Source organism: Pinus tabuliformis, chromosome 5_1 (assembly GCF_031772625.1).
Source record: "Pinus tabuliformis cultivar Carrire ecotype Pingquan chromosome 5_1, CPIR1, whole genome shotgun sequence".
Taxonomy (NCBI): Eukaryota; Viridiplantae; Streptophyta; class Pinopsida; order Pinales; family Pinaceae; genus Pinus; species Pinus tabuliformis.
The window spans coordinates 170,464,845-170,485,344 of NC_142305.1; the positions used below are offsets into that span (position 1 = coordinate 170,464,845).

Here is a 20,500-nt window from a genome sequence, read left to right on the forward strand (position 1 = left end):
CTCTATATAAAAGTTGAAAATAACAAATTGCTAATTCTTGTTGTTTATGTAGATGATATTATTTTTGGCAGCAATGAAGAGACCATGAGTCAAAACTTTGCCTTGGTTATGCAGAAAGAATTCGAAATGTCACTTCTTGGAGAATTGACATATTTTCTTGGATTGCAAATCCAACAAAATGAAGGAGGTATCTTCTTGTCTCAAACCAAATACCTCAAGCAGATCTTGAAGAAGTATGGCATGGAAGAGTCAAAGCCAGTATGTACACCCATGGTTACAGGATGCAGCCTCAGTGCAAATGATGAATCAGCAGCAGTCCACCAACCCACTTATAGATCCATGATTGGGAGTTTGCTTTATTTGACAGGTACTCGACCAGATATTACACATGCAGTAGGAATGGTTGGAAGATTTCAAGCCAACCCAAAGGAAACTCATCTTCAGGCAGTCAAAAGAATCTTCAAATATCTTCAAGGGACCCAAAACTATGGCTTATGGTATCCTAGAAATACTGATCTCACTCTTCATGCTTACACAGATGCAGATTGGGCTGGAAGTGTGGATGATAGGAAAAGCACAAGTGGAGGTGCTTTCTTCATGGGTTCCAGATTAGTATCTTGGTTCAGCAAGAAACAAAGTTCGATTGCCTTATCTACAGCTGAAGCAGAATATGTGGCTGCAGCATCTTGTTGCACACAACTTCTTTGGATGATGCAGACCTTGCAGGACTTTCAAATCACTTGCACTCCACCTGTCTCTATCTTATGTGATAATACAAGTGCAATCAGCATTTCAAAGAATCCTGTCATGCACTCAAAGACCAAGCACATACCAATCAAGTACCATTTTCTTCGGGAACAAGTGCTTGAGCAGAAGGTCAAGTTGGAGTATGTTCCTTCTAAAGAGCAAGTTGCTGATATTCTCACAAAACCACTGCCCAGGGAAACTTTTGAATATCTCAGACAAAAGCTGGGAGTAGTTGATGCTTCATCCTGTTGTTGAAGAAAAGTTGGTATACGCAGGTTACGGAAGAGATATGTGCGTATACACGCGGATTCATGCTGGGTAAGTCGCGTGTATGCTGGACGCTTGTTGCAGAAAGAATATCCGCGTACATACGCTGTTTTGTATAGGATAAAACGCGTATATGAAGTTCTGAACAGCAAGGGAAAACTCTGAAGTTCTGAACAGCAATAGGAATGTCAGAATTCTTCAGGCACAGTTTCAGGGAGTGCAACAGGCACAGGTTCAGGGGGAGCAGCTCAAAAGTCTCATAAAGCATTGTTGGCATTCAGATGTTTTGGTTGTTGGTTTCAGGAGAAGGAGCTCAGAAAGAAATTCTGGTTGCTGATCTAACAAGATGTTTATCAGATGCTGCTGGTGTCTTTCCTAAGTCTTGGTCTAGATCTGTTGTCTCTATGTCATGTATCTCTCTTGTCATATCTCTTTTATGGTATCAAGGTCATGTAACGGCCTTTGTTGGTTTCCCCACTATGCCTGGGATGAATGCTGTAATATAATTGGTTGTTTCTGTTATGTCCCCTCTTGGTAGGGAGTATGGATGTATGTATTGAGTCTTTTGGTGATAGGAAGGTCCCTTATGGTGTATAAGTCTTGGTTCTTGTTGAAGAACATCTTTTGCAGATCTGGCCTTCGGTCAGGGGGAGCACAAGTCAGCACAGCCAAACAGAGATATCAGCATGTCCTCAGGGGGAGCACAGCCCTTTGCCCTTGATGTCAAAGGGGGAGAGTGACTTGGTGTGATGGTTGCCATCAAGTCCAAAGGGGGAGATTGTTGGCATTATGATTCAAGTGTTGTCCTTGATGGCAACTCACTCAGAGGATGGTACAGGTGCTCAGAGGTTGGTACAGGTGATGGCAACTTAATCAGAAGACAGATCTCAGTACAGCATACCAAGGAAGCTCATACACGCCGTTTCGTTAAGCCCAAGTCGCGTGTACACGCAAGTTCGATTCATAAAAAGCGCGTGTATGTGGAAAGGTTCCTTTGGTCCATGGTGGTTAGTCCTTGGAAGTTGTGCCTATGATTTCGGACCATTGTGTCTCGACGGGCGTGTCGATCCCTAGTTTTGAAGTTGATGGTATTGTGTTACTATGGTTTTGGCTCTTGGTATTGAGCTAGGCCTAAGACTATATAAGGAGAAGAAGATCATTAGGCAAAATCATCTTTCGACAAGGCTTGAATATCTAAGAGAGAAAGAGATCTGATATGCAGGTTCTGGGTTGCTTGATCTAAGCCAAGGAGAGATCACATCGGTTGATGGAAGACTAGATCTAAGGATAGATCGGGATCTAATGGTTTGAAATGCACTATCATGATATGGTTGATTATGCGTATTTCTAGATCTGCATATTGTCGCAATGTTACATTTTGGATCTAACTAATGTCTGGTACAGCTGCAAATTGAGAAAGTTTATTTTTAGATCTGTACGCAGGTTGGCTTCGGTAAAAGAGCGTGTATACGCGGGTTTTGCTCATTGAAGTAGCGTATATCTTTTGAAGCTTGATTTTGGGTTTACAGTGGGGTCTGACTGTTATTGCAGAGTTCTGTAGTCTGCTCTGTGTTCTGGTAACTGGTGATTGACAGGGTTCAGTGGTTCAGTGATTCAAAGTTTGGTTGTTTTATGCTTCAATGATCTGTTGTGGAAATTGAATGATTTGTGGTCTTCAGATTGTAATGTTGTGCTTCAGGAATATCCAAGTCTGAAAATGTATGAAAAGTGATATCTGAAAGAAGGAAGATTGTAGGTCAGCACCTACGTACTAGTATCTTGGCTAGTACAAGAGCAAAGGGGGTTGGAGCTCCCTTCCAAGGAAGTTTGGAGAACGAGAGAAGGCTGAAGCCTTCTGCAGGTTGTAGCCTGCGTACTGGTATAAGGCTGCACCAATACAAAAGATTGTAAACTGAAGTTTCATATTAAAGAAAGATAGAGACAACTTGCAGCAGGTGGTTTTCACCCACATTGGGTTTCCACCTTATATCTTGGTGTTCATGTGTGTGGCCTTTTATCTGTTCTGTTTTACTGCACATGTTTATTGTTAATGTGATGAATAATGTCCTGATGCACTTAATTGAAGAATAAGCTAACTAAATTGTGAGTTTTCTTCCTATACGCTGTTTTACTTCGTCACAGTAGCGTGTACACGCTGGTTCACTTAACTGAAGTAGCGTATATGTTTCTGAGCATTTAAAAAGTTTGATTAATCAGATAATACTGATTCACCCCCCCTCTCAGTATTATTTCCAACATTGGTTGATCTGTGGAGTCGCCATCTCCTGTTCATTGTCCAGTTCATTAATGTCAAGGGCTTGGAAATTGGTTTCAGCCATCAACTTGGCTAGACCCTGTCCTTTTATCAGTTTGGTAGGCTTGATTTCCATGTCATATTCTAAGATTTTGGCGATCCATTTTCCCCTCCTACCTTCAATTCCTTCTCGGGTCAAAATGTCCTTCACTACTGCATTTGGGACATAGGAAATGATGTGGGAGTACATGATATAGATTCTAAAGTCCTTGATTGCTTTTACCAGTGCATAGGCTTGTTTTTCCATAATATGATATTTCAAGGGGGCATCCCTAAGGGCTCTGGTAAAAAATGCAATAGGCTTTTCACAGCCTTGGTCATCATTTTGTAGCAGGATAGCCGCAATTGTATGCTCAGAAGCAAAAGAAAAAATGATGAAATCTCTATCAAACCTAGGGCTTGTTACGACTGGTGTATTTGTCAATGCTCTTTTAATATCCTCAAAGGCTTGTCTAGCTTCCATGGTCCATTAGACCTTGGAGTCCTTTTTCAACATGTTGTTTAACAGTCTTGTGAGCTCAGCCAAATTAGGAATGAACCTTCTCAAAAAGTTGATTTTTCCTAGAAAGCTTTGTAATTCTTTGATGTTTCTTGGATGTGGTACTTGTAGGATGGCTTGAATTCTGTCTGGATCGATCCTAATACCATATTTTGAGATTATATGTCCTAGGAGTTTACCTTCCTCTAGCCCAAACAGTGATTTCTTTGGGTTTAAAGATATGCCATATTTTCTACAGATTGTGAAAACCTGCCTCAAGTGTTTTAAGTGTTCTTGATTTGATTTTGAGAAGGCAGTTAAATCATCCAGGTAGACAACCAGGAAATCATGGATTTCTTTGGCAAAGGCAATATCCGTTGCTCTTTGGAAGGTGGCTCCTGCATTCTTAAGCCCAAAAGGAATTTTGACATATTTGAAAGTTCCCCACGGTGTTGTGAAGGCAGTTTTATCTTGATCATCCGGGTGTACTAGAATCTGATTGAATCCTGAGAAACTATCTAATAATGAGATCCTAGAGGCTCCTACTACCCTTTGCAGGATATGATCCATTTTTGGTAAGGGGTAATGGTCTTTGAGAGAGACTTTGTTTAAATTTCTTAGGTCAACACACAGTCTGATTTCTCTTGTCTTTTTCCTAGTAGGCACTAGGTTTGAAATCCATTCTAAGAATCTGATTGGAGCAATGATTCCTGCTTGATACATACGTTTCACCTCTTTTTCAATGAGGGGAAGGAGCACCGGGTTCACTCTTCTAAGTTTTGGTTTAAAAGGCTTTTGGTTTTCTTTTAAAGGTATAGTGTGCTGGATGACTGAAGTATCATAAGATTTGAGGTCCTCATAGCTCCAGGCAAAGACATCTTGGAACTCTTTAAATAACTCAATGTATTTCAGTTTCTGTTTAGGTGGTAATGCTTTGGATAACTTTATCATTTTGGGATTTTCTGTAGTTCCAATGTTACAATCTTCAATTTCAGCACTCAGTGGTTGCATTTTTGGTTTTCTTGAGATATCATTTGAATCAAACAGATCCTCCAAAGGGGTTAAACCTGTGGGCAGAAAATTATCTTTTAGCTCAATTACCTCTGCTTCTGTTTCAGCCAGTTCATATTCATCTATTTCCCTCAACTTTTGTATACTTTCGTTGTTAAAGGTGGTAGGGTGCAAAACCAGATTAACTGTTTCAGCTGATATTTTTTGTGTATTTGTGTGTGCTTGTTGTTGATCATCTCTAGTGATTGAGTCAATGTTAATGCCAGAGATTTCCTCTTTTAGAGTGAGGAAATTATTTATCTGAGTGTCACTCTCAAAGACTTGCCAGTTTTTGATGTTGTCTGGAACTACAGGTCTGTGTTTGATTTTAGCAGTAAAAGTATGGTTGGGTTTGAAAGGTAGCTTACAAGTGCTGGCAAAGGTTGCCAAGCTGTGAGCATGTAGATTGAGCTCTCTGGAAATTTTAGTCAACTGTGATTGTGAGAAGGTATCAAGTACCTGAATAGCTATTGCCTTATATGCTCTCAACCTTAGATCATTTGTGGTAAAGTTTCCTTTGATTTGTTGTATGATTAGATCTGAATCTCCTAAGATTGAAACTTTGGTTGCACCCAAATTTTTTATGAGCTTCAGACCTAACAAAAGGGCCTCATACTCAGCCATATTGTTTGTACATTAGAAGTTTAACCTGTATGCATGACCCTCAGCCTATTCATTGAGCATATTATGGATCCAGACTCCTGCCCCAGCTCCTAACTTGTTTACAGAGCCATCAAATTCTAAGTACCATAAGGTTTCATGATCAAGACTTGGATTGATATTTTTAGTAAGTTGGATCATGGGCAGATTTGTTTCCTGCAAGTTGGTTGATACATTATGTTCTGTTGTTACCTGAGTTATGCCTGCAGTCCTTTGGTCTTGGGGGGCACATTGTTCATTTAATTTCTCTGCTTCTGCTGCTATTAATAGTTCAGAATAAGCCTTGCTACAAATTTCAGCATTGTAGAGAATAAATGAATCCATGTCAGAGTGTATTGAATAGATTGGGAAGTTTTGGGGCTTCTCTTGACTGCTTACCAAATATTTCATTAATGTTTCATGGTACAACCTCTTTGGCTGCCCAAAGACTTAAATGGTTGCATAGGACATATCTAATTGCAAAGATCCTTGGAGTTTGGCCCCACAGGATCTGGACAAGAGCATACCATACTTAGGAGGTATGTCAGCTACCACTACATCCATCAGGATTGTTTTCGTTGGGTATTGGACCAGGGAGACACATAAATCTTTAATCAATCCTAAGCACCTGACTTGGCTTGAGTCAAATGAGAATAGATCTTTATAACGCCTTGTGATGTCTAAGTCGAGTTTTTCCATTACAGATTTGGGCATTAAGTTTTGTGAGGCCCCGGAATCAAACATTGCATTGTGTAGAACCTTATCATGAATGTTTAAACTGACAAAAGGGTGGAACCCCTCCATTTTCTATTTTTCCATTAACCTCAGGGCCGAACAACAACTCTGGTTGGTCATCTAGGACATTCACAGCATCTTTATTCTCTGATACTTGGAGTGACTTGTTAATCTGCTATCTGTATACTTCGTGTTTGACCAATTCCGAAAGAGGGACTGATATCTTCAGTTTAATTATTTCTGTTTCCAAGTTAAAGGGCTTTTCTATTTCCATTTTGGCATTAAGTGCAACAGGTTTTTCTTTTTCAGCTGGGTTATCAATGATCTTTTGTTCATGGTTGGTATGGTTTTGAGTAAAATTGGTACCATGTTTGTTTCCCGGGGTGGTATCTGCCTTTGTTTTTGCAGGATGGAGTGGGGCTGGCTGGTTTTCAGAGGTTTGTTGTTCTAAAATATCCTCCACAGTGACTTCTGAGGTGTGTGGGTTTGAATTGCCAGCTGATTATGGAAGAGCAGTCTTGTCATTGGTCTTTTTTGGCTGCTTATTGTCCCTTGGTTTAAGAGGTTCAAGTACATCTATCGTTCTAGTCCTTAGTTTATACTGTTTGTGTACCTCATAAACATCTGCTTCATAACCTTCTCTGAAATCAAATGATTCTCCTGACTTAGTGTGAAATTGATTGTCATTATAAACCTCTTGATCTTCTTGTGTGAAGAAGACTTAATGTTCACTGTCCAAACCCATTAGATTGATGTGAGGTTTTTCAGTTGGTTCATTAGATGTTGAAGCCTTAGCATAATTTTCTTGGAAAGGAGGTCTGACATGCTGGTCAGGATCAGTCCTTCCAACATTAGGATTTTGATTCTTTCTAAAGTTTGGGTTTCTAATATTGCTTGGTTGACCTTCCCATGATGATTTTATTTCTATGATTTCCACCCTATCCCCAAGTCTATCCATACCTTTGATGATTGCATCTAGCTTTTGCTTAAATGATGAGGGTTCTTCCTTAAAAGTGGTTCTTCTTTCAGTTCTTGCCCGGTTTCTTTTAGCAATCAGATTTGCCTCTACGCTGACAGCTATGTTTTGCATGTCTCCCAAAGTTGTAGGGGCTCTTTCCCTTAGTTGATATGCCATATCAGCATCAAACCCATCAGGGAACTTAATTAATGCCAAATCAGGTGGAGGCCTAAGATTTTGAGGAATGGCATCATAAACAGTGTTGAATCTGGTACAATAATCTAGTACAGTTTCTTGAGGGCCTCTCCTTATGGAGTCATACTCGGATAAAATGTGTAGAGGGTCCTTTTTCTTTTCCCATCTGTTCAGGAAGGATTGATAAAGAGCGCCTGAGTTAGGTATAGAATTTGCAGCAAGTGCTCTGAACCAAGTTCTTACTTCACCTGTTAAGCTTTGGACAAAAATTTTCATCCTTACATCATCATCATCTATCTCATAATTCTCAAAGTAATCTTTCATTTTATTGGTATGCTGTAAGGCAGTGTATGTACTGGTTCCATCAAAATAAGTGATCTTACTTTGGTAGTCCTGAGGCATAGCCCCCGAATTACCAGGTAACTGAAGGGGAGTATAACGATTAGCCATATTTGGAGGGATAAATGGGACAACAGGTAGAAGGGGAACAACTAGAACAACAGGGACAACAATAGCAGTTTGTGTATTGGGTGGGGGTGTGGACAGTATGTTTTGGGAAGTGGATGAGGAAGAGGAGGAAGAATGGGTTATATGAAGGTGAACTGATGGTTTAGCAGGAGTTGGGATATAAATTTGCTAAACTGCCTTAGGGTTGGACTTAGCAGATTCTTCTGGTTCCTGAGAGTCCTGGGAATCAAATTAGGGTTATCGAAAATAGGTGGAGGATTTGGGTCAGGATTTGACCTGGTATGCCTAGTTCTTTTTTTAGGAGCCAGCTTCTGAGCTTGTTTTTGGTATTTTTTGAGAATATTTTTAGAATGGTCAAGGGATTGCTTAAATTTTGGAATCACTATCTAGAGCAGACAACAGTTGAAACATTAGTTCTGTCCCCAGTGGAGTCGTCAGTTATGTTATCACTCAGGTTGTTCCCTTTGACTCCTAAGGGAATATGGCCGAGGTAACCACAGACCAATCTTTGGATCACAGGTACTAGCCTACCTGCAATCAGAGAGGGCTCTCTCTTTAGAATTTAGCTTTGTTTAAGTAATGTTTAGGCTAGTTATGATGCACTGAATTTTGTTTAAAGTTTTGGTTGAATGATGTCTTCTAGCAGCTAAAATGTAACTTTCAGGAGCTTCAGTCCATTGGGCAATGGAGTCTGTGATTATGTGTTGTTTGAGGTATTGAGTAAGAGTGATGAAACTGCAGGGCCATATGGGTACTCATGAAACAATCTTCAATTTGTGGTATATGGACTATTTCCAGCCAGTGAGAGGCAACTAAGAATCTTTCACTAAGCTGGTGATGTGGAGGAATGAAATATTAATCAGGAGCAGATTAGAATTCCTGAACAGTATTTACTATGAAAGATTTAGTATGAAGGTGAGCAATTAAGAATTACACATTCATAACTAATTCTGAAGAAAACATTCATAACAGCATAGATTGAGTTTAGGGTGTTCAATGAACAAATCCTGAACTATTCTTTTTCTCTACTGCTAAACCTATGAAACATACAACATAAGTGGATTATGAAAGAACGAAATACATAATAAGATGGTTCAGAAAACTTATTGTGACATGAAATAGTGTAGGAATCTTGTAGCAGCAAGCAAGCACACCAAAACACTTCAAACAACTCAGAACTTCAGAAATTCCATTAGCTTCTTGTATTAAAAGTCTGAAATTACAGCATATCTTCTCCAGAAGAAAAATCAACAACCCCAACAAGTTTATGCGTGGGGATATATATAGAACCGTTTCACAAAATATCTTAACGATGAGTCATTTGCTCAATAACTGTCTTTACCAACTTCGAAAAATAGCAGATACAATAGTTATTTCTACTTTAAATGGACAATGAATGATTGTTCAGTTCTGTCAAAAATTCTTTGACTTTTGGAGGCAACTGGGTCTGTCGGGTGCTTCGTATTGATTCTGAGTAATACGCCCTTTACTGCTTTTTCGTGGTGCGGCTATATCAGCCCCGTCATCTGCATCTGTCGGTCTTGCTTTGGTGGCCAATATTTGATTGCTGAGTTGGCCCTGTCCACTCCTTCTCCAGTTAGAGCGAATATATCAATTTTATGAAAATGATGACTTATGATCGCTATACAAAAATTTGGTGAAAAACCTGTTTCTTCACAGCAGTGTTTGTATCATGCCCGTCCACCATTCCTGTGTAGGAAATTGGTGTCTTCGGATTATGCCTAAGGTTTCATCTGCCTCAGTATATTTGTAGTAGTTTGGAGGCACTTCAAAAATATGTATGATCTCATTCATAATAAAAAATAAATTCTCTAGTTTGTCATAGAGACTCTGCCCAGATAGAGGCCCTGTTTCCTCTGGGGCACTTGCTGCTGCAGTGATCTGATTTGTGGCATATGTATTGACCCTCTTGGCATAGTTTTCATGAGACAACAACCTTCCCACACTGGTTACCAAGCTGGGAAGACCTCTGTTATGTAATGTTGTAATTCTCTCAATGAATTTGTTCACCTCTGTCTACATTTCTTGACACCTTCTATCCAATGTTTGTACATGATTTCTCAAAGTGAGCACTCTCTTCACTAGTAAAATGGTATCAGTTATGTTAGTGATACCCATTGGTGCCAGCTGAGGGCCAGTGCGATTGTTAAGGACATTGATCATCCTATTGGCTATTTCAGGCATATTGCCTAGAGATGCCCTTGCTCTTTGACTTTCTTTTTGGGCCCTGCCTATGAGATCCATATGCTCATGGATAGTTTCAATATATTTCCACTGGTCTGTAATAGATTGACCAATATTGGCCCACAGGATTTTCTTAGTTTCAACTACAACCTTATCAAGAGAGAGCTCTTTCTCCAGTTCCTTTATTTTCTTCTCCAGAGCCCTTACCTCTCTTGTTTTTTCAGCTACACTTTGCTTTGATTTATCATACTTTTCTTCAATGGCAGCCAATTTATCCTTGGTCCCTTGCAGTTCAGCCATCTGTGCTTCTAAAGCTTCTAGCTCCTTCATCATGTTCTGCATGCTTAGGCTGGGTCCCTGATCTGGTACTGTTGCTGGCGCTGATACTCCTATAGTTGGTGCTGATGTTGAAGGGCCTGCCTCTGATGTTTGTCCTGTGGGAGGACCTGTTGTAGTAGTAGAAAGTGGCACACCTTCAGTGGATGCAGATGTCTGTGTTGGCTGCATTGGTGCCTCACCTTGTCTTGTTTTTAGTGCTATGTCTAATGCACTCTCTGTTTCCATCAATCTCTTTTATAAATTCAAGAGTAAAGCAACTACATCCTGATCCTTCTTTTGCTCTGCCACCTCTCCAGTTTGAGGGTGAAGGGTAGCTGACAGCTTGATATGCTTTCTCATAGCTACTATGTCTTCATCTCTTTTCTTTAAGAATGCCTGCACACCCTTAGGGTCCTTTGGATCATGACCCAACTATATAATGATCTCTTCCAAGGACTTGATTCTGTTGTCCTTGGCTTGAGATGATGCCTTCTCCAATTCCAGTTGAGCAGCAGTGTTGTGTAAAGAATTTTGTAATTGGTGTGCCAGTAGGGTCTTATCAGCTAAGGTGGAATATATCATTTCCCTGGTTTTCCTGTGTAGCTCAATCTGATACAAGGGGTGGATGTCTTTGGCAAAAATTTGCAAATTAGTTCTAATATAATCGACAGCTGTTTGAGGTTGCTGCATAGTAGGCCTGAAATGACTAAGAGTCATTTTTTGTTCTTGAATGTCATAAGCAGACATTAATCTCTGCTGATTAGTTGGTGCCATTTTCAAGAGATGGTTGTAGATTTTGTGTTTGAGGGGCTCATTCCTTTTCTTGATATCTATGAACTGTTGCTTGATGCTAGAGTCCGCCTTAGATCGCTGCCTTGAAGAGCTCACCTTTGTCCCATGTGGCATGTCCTGTCCTTGCTGTAAGGAACTGGTCGATGTTTCAATGCTAGGAGGGGGCATATTATCAATTGGTCTCTCTGGTAATTCCTCCTCTGAAAAAGGATTTAGCCTCTGTCTTTTTTCACCTTGCTGATCCGTTGAAGTAGTAAGAGGAGTGTCCTCTTGCCTATCCGTTTTCCTTGTTCTTTCCTCATTAGTAGGTGTTTGTAGAACCGAGGACTCAAATGTTACCTCCTGCCTTGGAGGGATTTTCTCTTGTGTCTGCTGTTCTGTGGAGGCAGGTTCCTTGGTTGTACCTTCCTGCTGCTCTACTTGTTGTTCCACATTTGGAGGTGACTCTTCTTACTGCACTGTTTTGCCTTTAGCTATGTCTGCTGCTGGATCAGTTGTTTTGGCAGGCTGCTGAGGAACGGTGGATGAAGAGGCAACTTCTCCAAGATGCCAAGGGCCTGAAGACCAAACCTGTCCAAAATATTCCAAGTCAACTGCCTTTTCTAAAGTTTTAATGGCTTTCTCTGCTATTTCTTCTTCAGTATAATCTTCCACTAATGTGCCTTCTTTCCACTCTAATTGGTTAGCATATTTTTAAACTTCTGGGATGCTAATATGGTCATATGTAGCAAGCCTATGCTTGATTCTTCTGAGGCTTATGAAATGGTTAGGGTCATAGGGTGCCCAATAGAAGCTTGTCTTGAGGTGGAGGGCTTTTAACATTTGGTTTGCCTCATCCCAAGCTTCTTCCCTCTTATTAAAGATGAATGGACCCAATTGATGCTTAATTTTCAGCTGTGCCTTCTTGTTTCTGCTATGGAAGTGAATCATATCTGCATTGCCGAACTGCCTGAAGTATTCTAGTGCAAAGAGTCTCATGGGAACATACTTTGGTAGACTGTATGGTGCTAATTCACAGCCATATATCCTGATCACTGTGTGGTCTTGGTAAAAGTACCAATCCCCAATGCTATAGTTCTTAGAGAGCTAGAGGATTTTCTGCATATCATCAGTGAGTCTAGGAGGAGGGGAACTCTGCAGCAGTGACAAGGCTGGATGAATGAATAGGTCAATAAACTCACAGTAGTTGTATGGTGAGTAATGAATATGATGGCAGACTGATGTCTAGAACATTACAGATCTTCGGTTTCCCTTTGCATCTAACTTCTTGAGGAAGACAAGAAAGCTGTCAGGCTGATTGTATAATAGCAGATGATATATATAGGAGGTGTACTTGAATACCCTCTCTCTCTCCAAGTTCATGAACTGTTCATGAATTTTGTTGGCTATAAATGTAGCATAGTCATACTGGACAGCATGGGGCTGTCCTGGGGTAAAAATGGATAGCACTACCAATGTTGTCTCATCCACAAACTCACTGGTCTTGAACCCTAGGATGGAAGATATGATGTCTACCAGCAGTCTCCCTATGTCATTGAACCAGTCATGCAGATAAGGGGGAGGCTGTCGGGGCTGGTACTCTGGACGCATAAATAATTGGCCAATTCTTGTAATTTGTGAGTTGGAGAGCTTGGCACCCTGCTCTAGCAAAAGCTGCATAGTAAGAGGAACCAGTGGCCTTGTAGGTTGAAAATGTAGCATTTGGTTGATGGCTTCAGGAGTAATATGGAACAAGACAAAGCCTGAAGGACTCAGAAAAGCCTTTTGATTGGGGTCATAGTTTGTGCAGCACTGGTGAATCAAGTCATGGAACTCATTGATCTGAGGGAGATAGTAGATTGGCAAATTGGATTTCCAGATTCCCAGGAGGTCTGTACCATCTCTGTGCTTCTTTCTCAACACACAAACTATTTCTATGTGGTATGTGATGCCCCGCTCTACAGTTTCTCTCATCTGATAATCTCTGTCAGCAGGGGCCACCCATTCTAGGTTCTTGTGTGGGGCATTCAATGGTGCAATGTTTAATGCCATAGGGGTCTCCATGGTTAACTGATACTTGGGATTATATTTGAACTTGATTCTTGGGCACATCAATACAGAGCAGTGGATTTCAATGAGCAGGGCAATTATTTGCAGAGAGAACAAGGTAAATTGGGGTGAAACTGAGTTGAAATGCTCCTGGGAGAGATTCAACGAGCAAATGCTGGGATTGAGAAATGCTTTTTCGGTGAGTTTGTCTGTCAATGGTTTAGTTTCGCAAATGCACCATAAGCTGTGAATTTGTGGTAATTTGGCACAATGGGGGACCTCTGTGGGTGAACTTGGGATTATAGTGTGGAAAAGAAACTCTAGTTATTGAGGATTCCTAGCAATTTCTGTGTTTTCCCTCTTTTCTTGTTTGCTTCGGTGAATTATGCAAAAACTAAGGCACGCAGAGGGAAACTGATAAATACCTGGGTACAATATGACAATGGTGTTGATATATAGGTGAATTCACGGTGCCAGTAGCAAGGGAGCAGTCTTGAGAGTTGGCAGACAAGCAACGTAACTGCTCATGCAGGAGTACAGTGAGTATTTTTGTAAATAACGCGAAAAAATGACTTTTTTGGGCAAAATAGGGAAATTCGGCCTTTGGCGCCTTTTTTTGGATGATGTCAGCATGACGTCATAGGTGGGGTCAGTTATGGAATGATGACGTGGTGGCCGGTGAGCGGCTCTACGTGGACAGGTGACATGGCAGACAGCTCGGAGCAATGGCAGATCGGGCAGTAATGTGATGCTGAAGCGGCAATGACGTGGGGGTGACGTGGGAGTGACATATGGCAGAAATAGGAGGGAGATAAGCGGTAATATCAGACCGCTCATGGTACGGGTGTGGTTTTGGCAGGAGGCCGCCAGACGAAATCCAGAAGCGACACGTGTCCGAGCCCTGACGTCACCCTCTGACAAATTTCGGGCGCTAACGTTCAGGCATCGAGGGTGGTCCGATATTGCTGTGGGCCATCGGATGGGAGGGCCCGGATCTGACGGTCGACGAGCTGCGGAGGTGATGGGTGGATACGGCGGGTCCCGGCGGGAATTTTAATAATATTTTTTGTTTTTTTGTGCTGCGGCGCTCCGAAATATATACTTTGGAAAATCGAAAAAAAGTGGGTTTTTGCAAGATTTATACCATGGCGGGAATAATGCAATGTTGAAGGTTTGCAAAGCAGACAAGGGTGGGAACGGGTTATTAAATTAACCAAGTGTTAATCCAATCCCCAATCTTTCAAAGTGACCTAGATATCAAAACCCTTTGATTTTGTAGCATTCACCAAACTTTGAAAATATGGATTATAATGCCCAAGGGGGGGGATTTACATATTATTTTGGCTTTTTCACAATAGTGCTATAGTAGTATGGGAAGAGAGGCACTTAGGGAGTTAGATAATATGGTTAGAAGTCAATGTGAATTGGGGATATGAGAGATTGGAAGTGAGGAATAGAAAACTAAGTTTAGTGAGTAAACTTAGATTTTTAGGAGTTGATGGGGAATGATTTTACACAAGAAATGTGGCTTCTTTTCAGAGAAGAAAGTGAAAACTTGTCATGAAATTTCCAAGAAGAAATACAAGGAGGATTATTTAGGAAAATCCTGAAGTCCTCCATGGGATGTTAGAAAGAGAGTCTTTGGGGGAAAACAGGGGGAGTTAGACATGCTTCTATATTTTTCCTTCAAAATGCTGCATAGATACCTTTGCAACTGTTAACGTATGCCTTCTTGATCAAGGCCAAAACTGAATAGGATCAGGATTCTGCAACTTCTGGCTACCTACCCAACTTAGAACCTAACATTTTTTGTTACTTCAGGGAGGGTGCACTTAGACTTGCAAACCCTCATATGCTCTTTTATTTTTGGTGCCCTCCTACCTAAATCTACCCTTATATCTTCCAAGGGCCCAGATTAAGCTAGTGGGCTCCTTCCTTTCTCTATCCATCTAGTCATCTGTCAATCTTGAACTATTTGAACAGGTACTCATTACCTACTCTAAAACAAGCAATTTAAAACATGGCATGGCACAACTTGAACTATTGAGCCATACATCGAGATAACAGTGGCATTTTGCTTGGCCACTTTCCTAGTCTTTCTTTGGGGTTCATTTCAATTCTTTTTTCTTTTGACCATTTCATTTTCTTGCCTTTTGATTATTCTTTTAAGGCATACCCTCTTTACATTTTTTAACTTTTTGCTTTGTTCACAAAAATGGAACCTTTGTATCATCAAAGATGATCATTTTTAGCACTTCCACTGTCAATCATGAAATATGAAACCCTATTGGTATATGAGGCTAACAGTGGCTCCACTTGGGGATGAATTTTCCATATGAAAATTCAAGATCAGCAGGTCAGATTGCCTTCTTTTTTCACCCTTATGCAGTTTACCTTTCCTTTTGTTGAAGACTGAACATCTGAATCCATGAAACTTGCATGCAATACTCCTTAAGCTGATCTGCTGTGAAATTATAGCCCTGTTTTTGCCTTGCTTCTCTGATTGTTTCTCATCTCCCAGATAGTTCCCAAGTACCTTCTCTTATTTTCCCATGCCAGGGTGAATAATATGCATCAAAATAGTGCAGCACCTTAGTTTTCTCAAGATCTGCTTCATTTGGACCTCTATCTATCCGCTGAAAATAAACATACTGAAAATACAAATTTATGTACAATATACAATTGAGCAGTGCTTGATCAGAGGGGATCAAAGCAATGCTTAAGCATCCTCCCATTGACTGGGCCTTCCTCAGTGTTTGAGCCATCCAAACTCTTTAGAAAATAAGTGTTATTACCTTGTACAACATAAATTACATAAGGTCCCTTCCATAAGAAGTCAAATTTCCCATGTTTTCCTTTGTCCTCCCTCCTGGAATCCCATCTCAGCACTTTGTTTCCTATAGAGAAGTCTTCAGCTTTGGCTCTTTTGTCAAATATTCTTTTGAGCTTTTCTTGCAGTACTTGGGTTCTTTCATAGACTTCCTCTCTTGTTTGCTGTAGGTGAATTGTTTGATTGATCCTTCTTTGAATGTCATTGGGCTCAGCTTGTATTTCTTGCAGCAACTTGATTACGAGAACACCTAAAGATGAAGGAAACCTTGCTTCCATTCCATAAACTAGTTCATATGGACTTGTACCAATGGATCTCTTGGTGGTTAGCCTATCTGCCCATAGAGCATTCACTAACTTCTTATGCCAATTCTTTTTGTTTTCCTCCAAAACTTTTTGATGATGTTGATTAGGCTTTTATTGGAAGACTCAGCTAGGCCATTGCCTTGATGATAATAAGCTGTGGAATGACCTAAGGTCATATGATATTTGTGGCAAAATTTGATCATTTTTTTGGACTTGAAAGCAACAGCATTGTCTGTGATAATTTTGTCTGGACAGCCAAACCTGGACAAGATGTTGGTCTCTAGAAATTGTATGATAATGGAGTCATTGGCCTGCCTACAAGGGACAACTTCTATCCATTTCGTGAAATAGTCTGTAGCAGTCAGAATCCACCTATGCTGGCCAGAGGATGGGGGGTGAATTTCACCAATAAAGTCTAAACCCCATTGTTGGAATGGTCTCTTAGTTGAAACAAGTTTGAGTGGTAAAGGCAACAACTTTCTCTTCCCTTCAAAGATTAGACATCTGTGACAAGACATTACAAATTTTCTTACATCAGTAAACAAGGAGGGCCAATAAAAACCAGCCCTTAGGATTTTATCAGCTGTGGATTTCCAGTATAAGTGTCCTCCACAGTCACCTGCATGAAATTCTTTGAGGACATTGTCAGTTTCATCCAATGTTAAGCAATTAAGTAAGATTCCTTCATGATTTCTCCAAAACAAAACACTGTCAATAATACAAAATCTTGATGCTTTCATTTTCAAGAACCTTTTCTTAGTTCTGGACAACCCTGGAGGAGCTTGCAGGTTTAACAATACAAAAGATATATCAGTATACCAGGGGGATTGCATAAAGGCTTGTTTGATCTGTGGAGTCGCCATCTCCTGTTCATTGTCCAGTTTATTAATGTCAAGGGCTTGAAAATTGGTTTCAACCATCAACTTGGCTAGACCCTGTCCTTTTATCAGTTTGGTAGGCTTGATTTCCATGTCATATTCTAAGATTTTTGCGATCCATTTGCCCCTCCTACCTTCAATTCCTTCTTGGGTCAAAATGTCCTTCACTACTGCATTTGGGACATAGGAAATGATGTGGGAGTACATGATATAGATTCTAAAGTCCTTGATTGCTTTTACCAGTGCATAGGCTTGTTTTTCCATAATCTGATATTTCAAGGGGGCATCCCTAAGGGCTCTGCTAAAAAATGCAACAGGTTTTTCACAGCCTTGGTCATCTTTTTATAGCAGGACAACAACAATTGTATGCTCAGAAGCAAAAGAAAAAATGATGAAATCCCTATCAAACCTAGGGCTTGTTAGGACTGGTGTATTTGTCAATGTTCTTTTAATATCCTCAAAGGCTTGTCTAGCTTCCATGGTCCATTTGACCTTGGAGTCCTTTTTCAACATGTTGTTTAACAGTCTTGTGAGCTCAGCCAAATTAGGAATGAACCTTCTCAAAAAGTTGATTTTTCCTAGAAAGCTTTATAGTTCTTTGATGTTTCTTGGATGTGGTACTTGTAGAATGGCTTGAATTCTGTCTGGATCGATCCTAATACCATCTTTTGAGATTATATGTCCTAGGAGTTTACCTTCCTCTAGCCCAAACAATGATTTCTTTGGGTTTAAAGATATTTCATATTTTCTACAGATTGTGAAAACCTGCCTCAAGTGTTCTAAGTGTTCCTGATCTGATTTTGGGAAGGCAGTTAGATCATCTAGGTAGACCACCAGGAAATCATGGATTTCTTTGGAAAAGGCAATATCCATTGCTCTTTGGAAGGTGGCTCCCGCATTCTTAAACCCAAAAGGCATTTTGACATATTTGAAAGTTCCCCACGGTGTTGTGAAGACACTTTTATCTTGATCATCCGGGTGTACTAGAATCTGATTGAATCCTGAGAAACTATCTAATAATGAGATCCTAGAGGCTCCTACTACCCTTTGCAGGATATGATCCATTTTTGGTAAGGGGTAATGGTCTTTGAGAGAGACTTTGTTTAAATTTCTTAGGTCAACACACAGCCTGATTTCTCCTGTCTTTTTCCTAGTAGGCACTAAGTTTGAAATCCATTCTGAGAATCTGATTGGAGCAATGATTCCTACTTGATACATACGTTTCACCTCTTTTTCAATGAGGGGAAGGAGCACCGGGTTCACTCTTCTAAGTTTTTGTTTAAAAGGCTTTTGGTTTTCTTTTAAAGGTACAGTGTGCTGGATGACTAAGGTATCATAAGATTTGAGGTCCTCATAGCTCCAGGCAAAGACATCTTGGAACTCTTTAAATAACTCAATGTATTTCAGTTTCTGCTCAGGTGGTAATGCTTTGGATAACTTTATCATTTTGGGATTTTCTGTAGTTCCAATGTTACAATCTTCAATTTCGGCACTCAGTGGTTGCATTTTTGGTTTTCTTGAGATATCATTTGAATCAAACAGATCCTCCAAAGGGGTTAAACCTGTGGGCAGAAAATTATCTTTTAGCTCAATTACCTCTGCTTCTATTTCAGCCAGTTCATCTTCATCTATTTGCCTCAACTTTTGGATGCTTTCGTTGTTAAAGGTGGCAGGGTGCAAAACCAGATTAACTATTTCAGCTGATATTTTTTGTGTATTTGTGTGTGCTTTTTGTTGATCATCTCTAGTGATTGAGTCAATGTTAATGCCAAATAATTCCTCTTTTAGAGTGAGGAAATTATTTATCTGAGGAGCATTTATGGGAGGGGTAGTGGTACTGTTGGCCAGAGTGTTGTAGGGAAAAGTATCCAACACGGAATGACCCTATCCCACTCTAAGGGTGATAGTTCCTTAGCAACAGTCAAAGCAAAGCTATCTAAGATTACTTCTTTATGACATGCAAAAGAGGAAAGGAAGAGATCCACTCACCGATGTCTTGTGCGAATGGTCGATCCAATCTTCTCTCTTTGCTGCTTGCTCCCAGCTCCTTGTCTTCTCACGGGCCCAGCTACACAAGATCCTGCAAACAAGACGAGAAAGGGAAACTACAAGAAGCATGCATTCATAATTGATTCAAGGATTAGCATAAATCAAATACGCAAGTAAGACAATACACCATTGAAACACATGCGAATAGAAGAACCTCAAATGCTTTATTAATGGAAGAAAGTAAGGTTCAGGTGGTGATATAACCGTAAGAGGTCCAATCCAGCATCACCTTCCCGACGAAAAGAAATCTCCTCTTCACCTCCTTCAAGCAATCACCCAATACCCTCAACGGTAAACCAACAACAATTCTTTGCACAAAATTCCAGCCTCCAGATCCCATGGGATGAGATCCTTATATAGATTTTGGAGTGAAGATAAGTCAGCTTGATGTGTGACTGTTGTCCTCTTCAACCCCAGTTATTCTTCAGTTCTTGAGTCCACTTGGAGATTCTACCTTCCACTTGGAGTTTTAGAACCTCTTACTCTTCACTTAGGCGAATCTTTTGATCCAAGTGTCATTTTGGAAGCTTCCTGGGCACTGACACATTGAGGAAAGATTCCTCCACATGTCCAAACTCGCTCAGCGCAGGTAGCCTTTGATGAATTTGACATTCATCGCAGGTACACCATGGAGCTTTTGACATTCAGCGTAGATTCTCAGTGGAGCAGTTGACATGATCCAAATTTGACCTGTTTTTGAGTGTTTTTCAGTGGAGAACTGATCTGAAGTGCTGTGGTTTGCTGACCTTGTTCCTCTAGGGGTAGGAACAACATGTTTAGGGACTTTGGATCCCTCAGATTATTGACATTTCATGCTTCATGCTGTTAGGCACAAAAATGTCTATAACAGTTGCCCCCTAAAGTATGAGGTCGTTTATCGGGTGAAATGCTTTATCAGGAGGATCCGAAGTTCATTCAATCGTCGGGAGGTGACCTGTAACAAAATACAATACAATACATTATTTTTCATACTGCTTTCATGATCTAGCTGATGCGGGCATTTCCCATGCTCAGCTTTATAAATACATTTTTCTGTACATAAAACAGACGATCGTCTGATGATAGACTGATAATTATCTGCTGAAATTATCATCCTTTGATTTAGGATGATCATCTGCTGCATATGTTAATGTCTTTATCTCCTGAATATATATCACAGCCCGGATGGATGAAACTAGATCCGGGGTCTTCAAACTCGTCCGATCTTCACTCTAAGTACAAGTCGATCCACGTGAGAATTTCTT

At 40.4% G+C, this 20,500-nt stretch overlaps 1 pseudogene; it reads left to right on the forward strand.

Moving 5' to 3' along the window:
• The window catches only part of LOC149163969 (auxin response factor 19 pseudogene), a 90,207-nt pseudogene that overhangs the window by 35,314 nt on the left and 34,393 nt on the right, over positions 1-20,500 (forward strand).